The following is a 13,035-nucleotide window of genomic DNA, read 5'->3' as shown; positions in this document are numbered from 1 at the left end:
CGACAATGCGGAAGAAAAGCAGAGCGTTTCAGACACGCCACGGGGGAGGTGGACAGCGACGTGAATGAAAGGCAATGGCAGTCGACTGATGTTGAGCCGGACGGAAGCGATGGCACCAAAGACGGCGAGTCTTTTTACAGCAGCAGCAGCGGGCGAAAGATCAGTTTCAGGAGGAGCTGGTCATCCGTCCCCTGCACTCCGGGGACATTTATGCCAGCTTCCAGTTCCGCACACTGTGGGACATTGACTTCCTGCAAGAGCGACAGAAGGTGAGCCATACTCTCGTCTCGGTGTGCACACTATACACCCTATCCTCCCTAAATAGTGTACTAAAGTACTAATAGCGCGTATAATTTTGTATGAATAGTGTGCGCACTGGGACACAGGCTTTGCACACATAATCTTTACCCCATTTTATAATAACAGATGTATGAAATATCACAGATGGAGGGGTGTGAACTAAGCTTCATTGTTAAAATTTGTTGTAGCACCCACAACTCTCTTTATAATATACTGGGATGTTTTGAAACTGTATAAAGGAGTTCACATGTGAGCTGGACAATTATTAGCTGTACAAGTTACTGCCTGGTCCAATGTATCCATTAAAAATGTATGAAAAAATCGCATGCACACAAACGAAGAGGCTATATTAACGCTAACACAAGCTCTCAGGTAAAGTTACTGATTACAAAAGCACTTGTAAATTCAGCTAAATGGTGTCTTGGAAATAATAGCAGAAAAGTTGTTTATAAATTAGTTAATAAGACTTGGTTAATAAAATTTCATGCAAAAGTTTTGATTTCATTTATTATGGTCTATTCTTTTCTGACAACATTTGTTGAAATCTGTCATAATTTGTTGCTTTTGCAAACAAATCAAATGAAGTAGAAATTTAGCATTTAGTTGATGCAACATAATATAAATAATAAAATTGAATAAGGATATAGCATTTATAAATATTTTCTAAAATTGAATATGCAATGTATATGTTTGTATGTGTGTGTTGTGATGTTTAAACTTCAGGCAACAAAAGTTGCATAGAATTTTAAATTATTTAATTTCTATGCGGGTGTAGTATTTGCAAATAAAATAAATTGGTTCAAATAAAAGGTTTTAGTTTTTGAATGAAATAAATGTTCCCAAGTGAATAAAATTAAAACGATGAACATACAGTTTTTAAAATATGATTAATCTGAATAGATACAAACTAGTAAAATCGATAATGGCTTAATGTTTGAAAAATGAATAACTCAGATAAAATTAAATATAGTATAATAATTAAAAATATGAATACAATGAATACACCTGGTTTATAAAATTAAGATTGGTATACAGTTTAGAATATGAATAGATTTCACTCTATACGCTTTCATTCTGGATTATGTGGAAAGTCAAAGTTTGCTTGAAGAGTATCAACACCTCAAGTCCTAATTTTGTTTTGAGTGATTTATGTTTCGTTGTTGTCTTTATTTACCTACAGCGTCTCACATTACCGGTTGTTCTCAAATCCTGGGTCAAGTGCTTCTCTAAGCTGGAAAGCGAGCTGTACATCTCCCTTCACCCAGGGCTTTTTGGAGGACCATGCAGTGGGGGCAGTTCCTTCTCATCCCCTCCACTCGAGCAGAGTTGTGGGTGTGGTTCCAATGACACAGCCAGCGAGGCACCGGTGGAAAGCCGTAGAGTCCTGGTTGTCTCTATCAGTGCATTTGTTTTATTCTGCAAAAACTAACATCCCCTTATTTTGTTGAATTCTCAGTGGATGGAAACTGGAAGGAACTTTACCGCGCCCTCTCTGGAATCTTCTGCGCATCTCTAAACTTCATTGACCTGACCAACACCGCGGCAGCCCAGTGCTTCTTTTAAACCACTCGGCCTGGGGAAATCGGGTAGCGCCCTTTATAAAGCAGCTTTCAAACTAACGGTGACGATGCAGCTGTCGGCTCATTCATTTCGCCAACCCGCGGCAGATCTTTATCGTAAATCGATTCATCCAGCTTATGTTTAATTCTGACATTTTTTCACCTTGAAATGACAGACTTTCTTTCTTCTCCTCTCTTCACTGCTTACAGATCACCGCTTACGTTGCGCAATCATTACACGCGTGAAATCGTCACACTGAGAACCTCACACCCTGGAAGAAGCTTCTCCCCTGTGGTTCTGGGGTTCAAGATCGCTGCTTGTGGTTTCTTAATAACTGGTTGTTATAAGATGCCATTAATTCACGCGTTTGCTTTTTTCTTTTCTTCTCCGGTGCTGATCTGGCATTTGCCCTGAAAGTTCGATGAAGCTGTTTTTACGCAGTTTCCATTCTCAGGCCGTCTATTATCAGACCCGTCTATGTCAGACAAACATCCTGTCAAACCTTTCTTTAACAAAAAATTGGATTAAAAAAATAATATTCTGGCTCAGGGTTGCACGTTGTCTTCGTGGTGAAGCTTACCAGGCTTTACTCTTTCAGGATGAACTGTGTACGAGTAAAGCGTGGGAGCTGGAGGCAAACTCTCAACGTTGTGTTTGATCTCTACACGCCAGGCCAAGGAAAAAGGTGAGCAATAAATGAACTTCTAATGCTAGACTTAGCCATCCGTAGGAGTCATTTACCTCTAAGTGTGGAAAAACCGTGAGACTTTGCAAACATTGCTCAATCATGAGAAACCAAACAAAAATATTTTTGAATGACCATTACCACCGGGGTCGCTGTGTTCTCTGTTATTACATGGATAAAGAACATATTTTTCCACTGTATCATGCCACTGACTCTCATGAAGAAGTGTCTAGAGTCGTGAAAATGATTGTCTATTCATCAACTGTTTGTCCTGTTATGTTCAAGGCTTTTTTATTCAGGCCACTTTAATCACTTTTTCACAAAGGTCAATATAAGATAAATAAGTAGCGCACTGACAATGAGAAAGTAATCAGTCTGTGTGTTAATTACTATCGTCGTTTTTCACAGAATGGTCTTTGTTCAAGATGTTTTCATAGGACTTTGACAGAGGCTTGTCCTCTTGCTACTTCCAGTAAAGTCCATCGGGACATCACAGACAACCCGGAGGTGAAACCTAAACAAATAAAACGTTCTTTCTTCTTTTTGATGCTTTAACGTGTCTCTCTAAATAAAACAGAAATCTTTTAGATCCTAGATTGCCTTTTACATAGTTTACAGTTGAGTCTTGTGCTGTGTGTCCAACAGGGCAGAGCTGTTCTGAGTTGAGTCCTCCGACTTCTATCAGCCAAGCCGTGGTGCTGGGAGATAGCCTAACACAGCTCAGTGTTTGACCTGACCAGAGCCGAGATCGCTTGTGATGTGTTAATGCTCTCTCAAACTCTCCGCGCTGGAAAGGAGACAGTGGTATGAATGTATTTGATGAGAGGAGCTCAGGCTTTTGCATCGTTCCTTTGGTACCGATAAAGCTATTCATGTTGATGCTGTTACAGTCTGTAATGTGCTACATTTAAATTTTTTATATTGGTCTGTGTTACAAGATCAGTCGCGTCAACCTGATTCTGTGGTTCTTTTACCTTGTGCTTTGCAGCGATATGCTTCGTCCTCTGCGCCAACACGGAGCGATACGTGGCTGGTTTTGGGCTGCAGATCGGGGAAATCCACACCGTCATCTATAATAACCACCGATGATCGGACCTTCCCTGTGCTGCTGATGGACTCGTGCCCTGGTACCTGCAGCTGTACATTCACACCCTGACAGTCACCAGTAAGTCCCGTGATAACAAGCCCAGTGAGTAGAAACACAAGCGCAGAATATAAAACATAGAATAGACTCTCTATACATCTACCCTTTGGTTTAGGGAGTCATGATAAGTGCTATATTTAATACAATATAAGATTTAAAGTGACTAAATATTTCTTCTGTTCAAATGTCCACGCTGTGCTGTTCTGTTTTTTTCTCATTGGCAAACTTAAGATCCATTCATTAATTGATTTGGTTGGAAAAAATAATATATTATAATATTAAAAATGTTTTTCAGAAGCATGTGTCTATTTAAGAAAGCAAAAATACAGTACAACAGTGTTATTGAAAATATGATAATAGTTAAAAATCTGATAATATATATATATATATATATATATATATAATGTATTAAATAATGTGTGTATATATATATATATACACACACACACACACACACACAAAGTTTTGTACACTGAAATACCAAATGTATTAAGCAGAATTTATTTCATTTCTTTATTTAAAATTGTTAATTAACTGTAAAGGAGAAGAAACGCCTGATAAAGAACAAGCCCAAAATAGAGAATTCTTGGCAAATGTTTCAACACTCTTCAACATGAGGAAGTATATACTAAACGGATGATAAGTTTAAAACATTTACAGACATATCCTTAGAAGACAGAACAAGACCCATGCTTGTGAATACAGAGTAATACAGCCTTTACAGACCTTGTGTCTTCTCTGGCCAGGTTGCATTCACTACCCAGCCCGCTAAAGACCGCCATCGCCTCATCTGCTGGAGATGCTGGTCCAGTTACCCCCTCACTCTATGACACAGAGGTCACTGCACAGTTTGAGAGAGAGGCTCTGCTCAAATGGACCGAGTACACGCCTGATCCTAACCACGGCTTCTACGTTATGGTAATGTCGACAACTTATCAAGCATTTTGATAGATCTTGCCTGTCTAGAACACTTCTAGTTTCTGTTGCAACATAGAGTCCTCTTGCCATCCTCGATTGCATTAGTTAATGGCTGTATAGATTTTATCCTGCTGGTGTCACTCCCTATATTCGATCAAAGTAATATAATATGTTTCCTGCCCAGGTCATCTGTGGTCCAGCGCCCTCATTGCTGAAGTGGTATAGTTTTTAATGGACCTCAACTTCACACAAGACCAGCCGTTGTTTAGCAGTTTGTAAGTATGAATTTTAAAAATAACCGGCTCCAGCTAAAAGTTAATATGGTGAAAAATACACTCACCCTCAAGCCCAGGCAAGACTATAATTTGTGCTTGTTCATCAGAACATCAGATGTCAAGAAGTTACATAAACCAATGAACCCTCTGCAGGCGAATGGGGTGCCGTTAGGAAAAAAAGAGTCAAAAGCATCACAATTGTCTACAAGAAAGCACACACCAATCCCTAGGCCATCAGTTAATGTGTTATGAAATACAAATCTGGCACGCTTTGTGATAAATGAATCATATATTACAGCATTTTACTGCTTTTCTACGCAGATGTTGTCTTGGTATGAATAAGGAGAGATTCCTAAACAGTTCTAAAACAAATATGTGGGTGGATTTTGATGTGAAGAGGACATTGCAGTTGGATGATCGGTCCGGGAGGGCTACTGTCCTGTCACAGTTTAGGCTAAAACTTGCCCACTTAAAGTTCATAAATACCTAGCTGCTGATTACTGCCGGTGTAAGCTTAATTAGGTTGGAGCTAAACTCTGCAGGACACCTGGCCCCAGGACTTGGTTCGGAGCCTCATAGGTTGGTGGACTGTGTTTTGACTCAGTTTACAATTTAAGAATCAATCTTGATGATGGATTCGCTGCTTACAAATGGTGATGTTTTTATCAGCCGCTTTGACTCTCATTCTGACGGCACCCGCTCACTGCAGAGGATCCATTAGTCGATACTGCTAAATTCCTCAAATCTGTTCTGATCAAGAAACAAACTCGTCTTGTATGAGGATGAGAAAATGTTTGTCAGATTTCCATTTTCGTCTGAACTATTCCTTGACCAGTTAAAAAAAGTTTTCTTCCTGTAATAACTCTTCACCTTTGACTCCCAGCGCCCCAGTCAAAGAAGAATCAAGCTACTTTTGTGCGAGTGTACACCGAGCCGCTGCTGGTGAATCTCCCACGCCTGACTTCAGCATGCCCTACAACGTCATCTGCCTCACCTGCACGGTGGTGGCCGTGGGCTACGGCTCCTTTTACAACCTCCTGACCCGCACCTTCCAGGTGGACGAGCCGAGCCTGCCGCTGGCCGCGATTGGCCAACCTCATCCGGCGCATAAGAGGAGTGCCGCTGCTGACCTAAACTCCCGAGAGCAGACCTGACGTCTGAAATGTCCATATTAGGCAGCGGAGAGCACTGTGATGCTCAAAGGCAGCTGCTTTCCAGCCCTGGAAAGACCCGATGCCAAGTGACGGTTCTGAACTTCTGTTGAACAAATGAGCTACCGAGACGGATTAGACTTCTTTTTATGTTTTGTTTGGGTTTTTTGAGTCACATAAACACAGATTAGCAAGCTTTTTGGGTTTTTTTTTCGTTGTTGACCTAAGTCAGAAAAACACTACCGCTTTCGATTAATAATATTGAGTCACACAAAGATTATCCACGTTTTTTGCTTTTCGCTTTTTTTGAGTTCTATACATTAAGTAAAAAATTAGCCTCCTCGCTTTGTTTTCGGATCTCTTGCCGAAGACATTTTTGCACTGTTGTTTTGGAAAATGACACGTGAAGATTTCTTAAAGGAGCTGCATGGTTCGAGCATCTGGGAGAAATATAAGTGGAAGAGTGATGCTAGGTGTACTCCCTTTGAGAGCGTGACCAGGCCTCATAGACACTCAGACACTACAACCCAACTGCTGAAAGTGGATGTCTCAGAATGTGGCAGATATTTTCCATGTTTTGTAATGCACTGATATTTAAATACGTGTTGTTGTGAATGTTTTGCATTTTGTTTTTATTCTGCGCTTTTGCCTGTGGCCTGACCGCGAATGACCTCCAGATTGGGTGTTATTGAATTCAGGTTCAGAAGATCTTAACACTGGTTAACTTTCTCATAATAAACCGACTAGAAGGCCGTAACGTGTTCGGACTCTCGTGCAGCATTTTTTGTTCGTGCCTCAAGGATTTTGCAGAAGAATGTGATGTTTTTTGGAGGGTTTAGGAAACTATTTAGCATCCCACTCAGCTGTGCCGTCCTGTTTGAATTACTGCACGCGAAAGAGCCTCTGCATTGGCTAACTGTAAACCTCTCTCTGTTATACGACTTATTTTAAAACATATAAATGCACTTAAACGTCTGAATCTAAATGGCCACAATGAATGTGAAACAAGACACAATCCCGCCACTCAGAAGAGATTTGGAGTTTAACGCGTAGTTATGAATTACTGGGATTCGGAGTGGACAGAAACGGAAGCATCGTAAAAAAACATTTATTATAAATGTCTAAATGTTAATAGAGCTTTAAAACAAATGATTAAAGTATCTTTGAAACCCTACTAGCCCCAAACTTTTGAATCTTTGCTCAGTTTCCTCCAGACAGAATTCACAGACTGTTCACATTCCTGCAAGATGATGCACGCCAACCAGCTCTGAATGTTCATCATTTCAGCTCTTTCTTCTCTCTTTACGCGACTAAATCTCCAACAATGCGGGGTTGCGCCGTTGACCGTTTAATTCCTGTTTAACTTGTGCTCTGGTTCAAGGCTTTTCCATCACTGTCATGTTTTTGCAGACAAATGTCTTGACCTTTTGCTGCCAAGCTCCTGGAGAGGATGGAAACAGAGGTCTCTTTCATTACAAGACGTACTGCACGTGTTCGGGTCTCGGGAGGGGGACTTGTGCATTCTACACTGATGCCAATGAGCTTGTGGTGAGAAAGAACAGCCAAACGAACACTGGCATACCAAAAATACCAACCTTCAATGAAGCAGTTTAACGTTATTTTGTGGTCGGAACTACCAAGAAGATTTATTAGTAGTTATAAACGACGCTGGCGAATAAAAGCACATATCACGGTAACGCAGCGGAATCCAACACTTAACAAGCAATGAACAATACATTTATTACAGCATCTTTACAATACAAAACCCTCGCAATCAATATCATTATGCAGTCTTCCTCTGCAATCAGCACGTGTCTTTCACTGCAGCATGACCGCAGGTGGTTGGGCAGTACTTCTGTTCGGCAGGACACTGGCCATCGCGGGTAACAGTATTCACCACACACGTAAATCCCCCTTACGGTAAAGCACCTCGACCAAGCTTCACTGCATGAACCACGGACAACAGCATCCAGTCAAAGCAGCATCACTTTACCTCTGGCAGCGAAATCATTACCACAGCCAGTATGTTGAGGCTCGTCCCGGTGGCAAAGGCACTCTGCGAGGCGCGCCGTACTATCAAATAAAAAAAGATTCTAAGAAACGAAACCAAACATAAAATAAAAATAATACAATACAACGAGCATCACTTACCTTGTATAACTTTCGTAATAATATTAAATGTCAAGCTCATTATATATAATTAATACTACAATAAAATAATACATAGATTGAACGGCAATACTTGAAAACCCAGCTTTCGAACATTAAAGCACAGTAAATAAACTCCGTATAAAATATACACTCAAACAACAAATCAACCTTCAATACAATACTAAGCCATGGATATGAGGCGGTGAGAAATTTGATCAAACAAATCAAATTCCTTTACAGCTCTGTATATTATTAATATAATAATAATATTTAATAATGATTATTATTACTGGTAAATAAACAAATTGAGAGGAAAATGAGAAAGCTGGCCCATATATTTATACAATATATGTATATTAGAATTTTATATATATATTTATATATATATACACTGTATATGCACACATGAATAATGTTTATTATTTTGAATATATATATATATATATATATATATATATATATATATATTCATTTCATTCATATTAAACAACACTATTCTTAAAAATATACATGCATGTGTTTGCATACATATAAAAACAAACATCACACAGTACACACATATATTTATAACAAGCAAAACTGCTGTATATGACTGACCACATGACTAAATGGAAATGTTTACTGCTTGTGGCGTCTATACCATTATCTGGAGCCATTTATCTGCGTCCACATCCGTTACGCCAGCATTTCTACTCACTGCGGGACAGTACGCCGCTCATTCACACAGAACTGGCACACATTCCTGCCCAGATCTTCCAAGCTTGGACACACTCTCGGCTTTGCTGTAACACCGGACACATCACGACTTACCAGCCGCCACGAGCAGATGAACCGGAGACAAAGATCAATGGATCAAAACCTGCACTGTGCCATTTCTTGCTTACTGAAAGCGGGCGGCGCGCCACAGCCTCGCAGAATAAAGACACAGCATTTGTGTCACTGTGAGCAGCTCCTTATCAGAAACCACATCCTCACTGGGCGGCACCACGGTCAGCCTCGCCGGACCATTGACCCCATGCCACAGAAGAGACACCAGGAGTGGAGCTCGCGCCGTCTCTTCTACTTCAGTCTTTTCACATTTAATTCAATGGTTTTCAACTTTTATTTGTGCTGGCAATTGTGCTTAGTGAATATGGTTTCACCAACAAATTTTTTCCTCTTTAATAATGAGTGTTGTAACCAGCTCAAGTACATCTTACAAACAAACTAACTCAAAACAAATACTTATAATTTAATTATCATATTTTTTTGCCAAAGCAGAGCTGGGCAGATTACTTATGAATTTTAATCCATTACCCATTCCAAATTACATAAAAAAATTGTAATATAATTATTTGCTAACACACATTTTTAGTAATGTAATCATGTTATAGATTAAATTTGGCCATTATTACCATATGGTTATAAAAATTCTCAAAAAATCCCATAAATTCATCAAAATCAAATACTCACTGAAAAACATGGAAAAAATTACATGCTGGCGTAAGCTGATGTTCCTATGTCTTGTGATGTCTCAGCAGTTCTTCAAGTAAATATATTATTAGGTAGAAGTATCAAACGGAAAAAGTTCAAATTACATATAAATGTGAAAGTCAAACGTGGCTCATCAAGTACTTTATTTTTATTTTAGTAAATCTATTGTTTGAATGCTGTGAACCACATGACTAATGACGTAAAAAGTTATAAAGAATCAATAATTTATCAATAAATAGTTACTTATGAACCACACTTCATCATGCACTCTATATATAAAAGTAACTGTGGTCTGATTACTAGTATTTTAATGTAACTTAAACTAATTTACTGCTGCTTCACGTTTTGGGATCCGATCACGCAGTGCAGATTGCCGTGTAATAATCAGTTATTAGCCGGCGCTCTGTTTGTGAAGCGCATGCATGCACTTAACTCACCTGTGCAGTTCAGTCCTGGGGCCGCGTCTGTTGCGCTCCAGCATCCGGACAGACACGAGAAAAAACCACACTCACCAAACAACACACTCGAGCACTCATCCTCTCGAGCTGCAGACACAGAGACCAACTGATGAAAAGTCAGCAAACCAGAGAGAGAGAGAGAGAGAGAGAGAGAGAGAGAGAGAGAGAGAGAGAGAGAGAGAGAGAGAGAGAGAGAGAGAGAGAGAGAGAGATCTTTAGGTTCGGATTACAAGATTACAATGGTTTCAGCGTCGTGTATGCAAATACTTTTTTGTTTGTTTGCATTTTTAATGTTTTGAACCGCGTGCGTACGCTCCCTACAGTTTATCAAATATTACCACAAATGTATATTTTCTTTCCAGACTAGAAACTAGTATTGACTGCTGGCCCGCGCCAGTCAACCAATCAGAACACTCGAAGCCCGCTCTCAACCAATAGAGTGAGTTTGGGGCGGGACGATTCGTTCCGGCAAACAATAAAACATGTGGGCAGTGATCCGTGATGCAGCAGGCTCTATAATACCTGCTTTATATATTCTTTAACATATGTGTAATGTGTGTTGGCATCTCAGTGGCACGTGCAACCAGAAAACATTCCCAATTCATAACGATGGATAATCTTTACTTCGTGCATTTTTTTAATCACAAATACCAATTGACTACAATGGAGCTAAATATGAGTATTTACAAAACGTTTTTTCACTAAAAAAGAGTGGTGCAGAAACTGCTGATAAAAACAAGCATCAGTTAACACATTGAATAAAATGACAAATTAAAGAGCACATGTTTATAAATAGACTCTAGTGCATTGCTTTGGAACAGATTGTGCATTGGCACATTAATGTGCATTTAGTAATATGCTATAAAAGGTTTTATGACAGATGACAGGTGCTTAAAATGCTGTAGGTGTTTGTGCGTCAGTGCTGTGCAGCGCTTGAAAGAAAACCACAATCTTTGCTTGGTGTAAAGAACCATAGTCCATAGGTTTATAACAGTAGATAGGACCCGAGATAATCAGTCTAAACCTGTTTTTTCTGTAAATGACTTGTACAAGTATTGATCAATCTTAAGGAGAAAAAGAAAAGCGTAATACCTGACTGGTAAGACTAGTCTAAACAGTTTATGAAAACCTTATGCCTCCCTGGAGGCTGGAAGGCGGTCTTTAGTATTATTCAAAAGACAGATCGAACAAAAAGACTAAATTATTTACTAAAATGAATAAATACTAAACTTACAGTCTACTCGCTACTTTTAAGCGTAAAGAGAAACTTGAAAAGGAGGGAAGAACATAACACAAAAGATACCTTTCCAATAACAAAGAGAGCCGAAAGCAAATTCAAACATCCGTTTATTGACCGACTGTAAATTCAACGAATTTTTCCTTGAACAATTTCAGTGCATAAAATAATTTGAAATACATCTGAATATAAACCTGTAAGCATTTGCATTAATTGCATTAAGTTACCAAAACGCACCTTTAAAATGACCAAACGTGTGAAGACTGCTGCACAGCCAAGGTATCTCACTTCACTGATTCCATACCCCAAAGCAATAAATAAATACATCAATAAATATCTTCAAGTTAAAAATTTAGCGGGTAACAAGGGAAAAGGCGATTAATCTGTTTAACCTGGCATACAAAAGTATCCAAATCTGTGTGCAAGAGACAGCGGTTTGCAAAACTATTTGTGAGATTACGTGAAAAAAAAAAAAAAAAGAACGTGGCTCAGATATAAAAAAAGTTACATTTTTGAAAGCCCTGGTCTGATATATAAAAGGCATTGTTCATATTATTGAAAAAAAAAAACAATTTAGTGTTATTTGCACTAAATTTAACTATTTTGCGTGACCTGAAGTTTTTAAAAACACTTTGAGGTCACTAACAAAACATAAAAGGTTACAAAATTGTAGTTAACTAGTTGCCTGACCAATTTTTATCTCATAATTCCACGCCAAAAGAGGAATTCCCCTTGCTTTAATAATTCATGCCGCATTCTTCACCAGAAAGGAAAAAGCAGTCCAGGCAGCTGAGCGTAAACAACAGGAGTTTAGACTGCACAGCCTAGCTTAACCCGCAGAGTTAAATAACGTGTGGGCGCGCAGAGCTGCTCAAAATGAACATTAATAGCTCGCAGCTCAAGGTTAGTAAATAGAAGACACAAAACAACTGGCCCGCCACTCGCATAGCTGAAAATAAGGACTTGAGTGGAAACCAAAAGTTTCTTGTCATAATAAAACATGATTCAGGTCAGTATTTTTATAGGATACAAAAATATAGGTACACTTAAACAAGTTCAATTTGTTAATAGTTCAGCTAAAACACTGGAGCTATAATAAACAAATAATTAATATATATATATATATATATATACATATATATATATACACATATATATACACATATATATAAAAATATATATGTACATATATATATATATATATATATATATATATATATATATATATATATATATATATATATATATATATCATTCCTCATTTATTAATGCAGAGAATATTAATTTTGTGTTATTTTACTTTTAACTACTGTTCACTTATTTTAAAAATGCATTTTAGCATATTTAGTATAGAAAATAAACTCTAGCTAAATTATTGAACTATTCTACAATAGTGCTATTAGTTTATAATGTTGAATGCATTAAAGGAATAGTTCACCCAAGATGTGCTGAACATTAATTCACCATTGGGCCATTAGTTTGTTAGTTCAACAGAACAGATTTGGAGAAATTAAATACTGTTTATCAGTGAATGGGTGCCACCACAATGAGAGTCCAAACTGCTGATAAAAACAAGGCAATAATTCAGAAGTAACCCACATGACTCCGACCATCAATCAACAACCTCCAGAGAAAACAGCAATGTTTGCATTTAGAAAAAGTCCATTACCAAGATGTTTTTCC

At 38.4% G+C, this 13,035-nt stretch overlaps 1 pseudogene; it reads left to right on the top strand.

Moving 5' to 3' along the window:
* Positions 1–6,078, top strand: part of LOC122329187 — a 6,324-nt pseudogene extending 246 nt beyond the window's left edge.
* The last annotated feature ends 6,957 nt before the right edge of the window (positions 6,079–13,035 follow it).

Source organism: Puntigrus tetrazona, chromosome 23 (assembly GCF_018831695.1).
Source record: "Puntigrus tetrazona isolate hp1 chromosome 23, ASM1883169v1, whole genome shotgun sequence".
Classification (NCBI taxonomy): Eukaryota; Metazoa; Chordata; class Actinopteri; order Cypriniformes; family Cyprinidae; genus Puntigrus; species Puntigrus tetrazona.
This window is presented reverse-complemented; position numbering and strand designations above follow the sequence as displayed.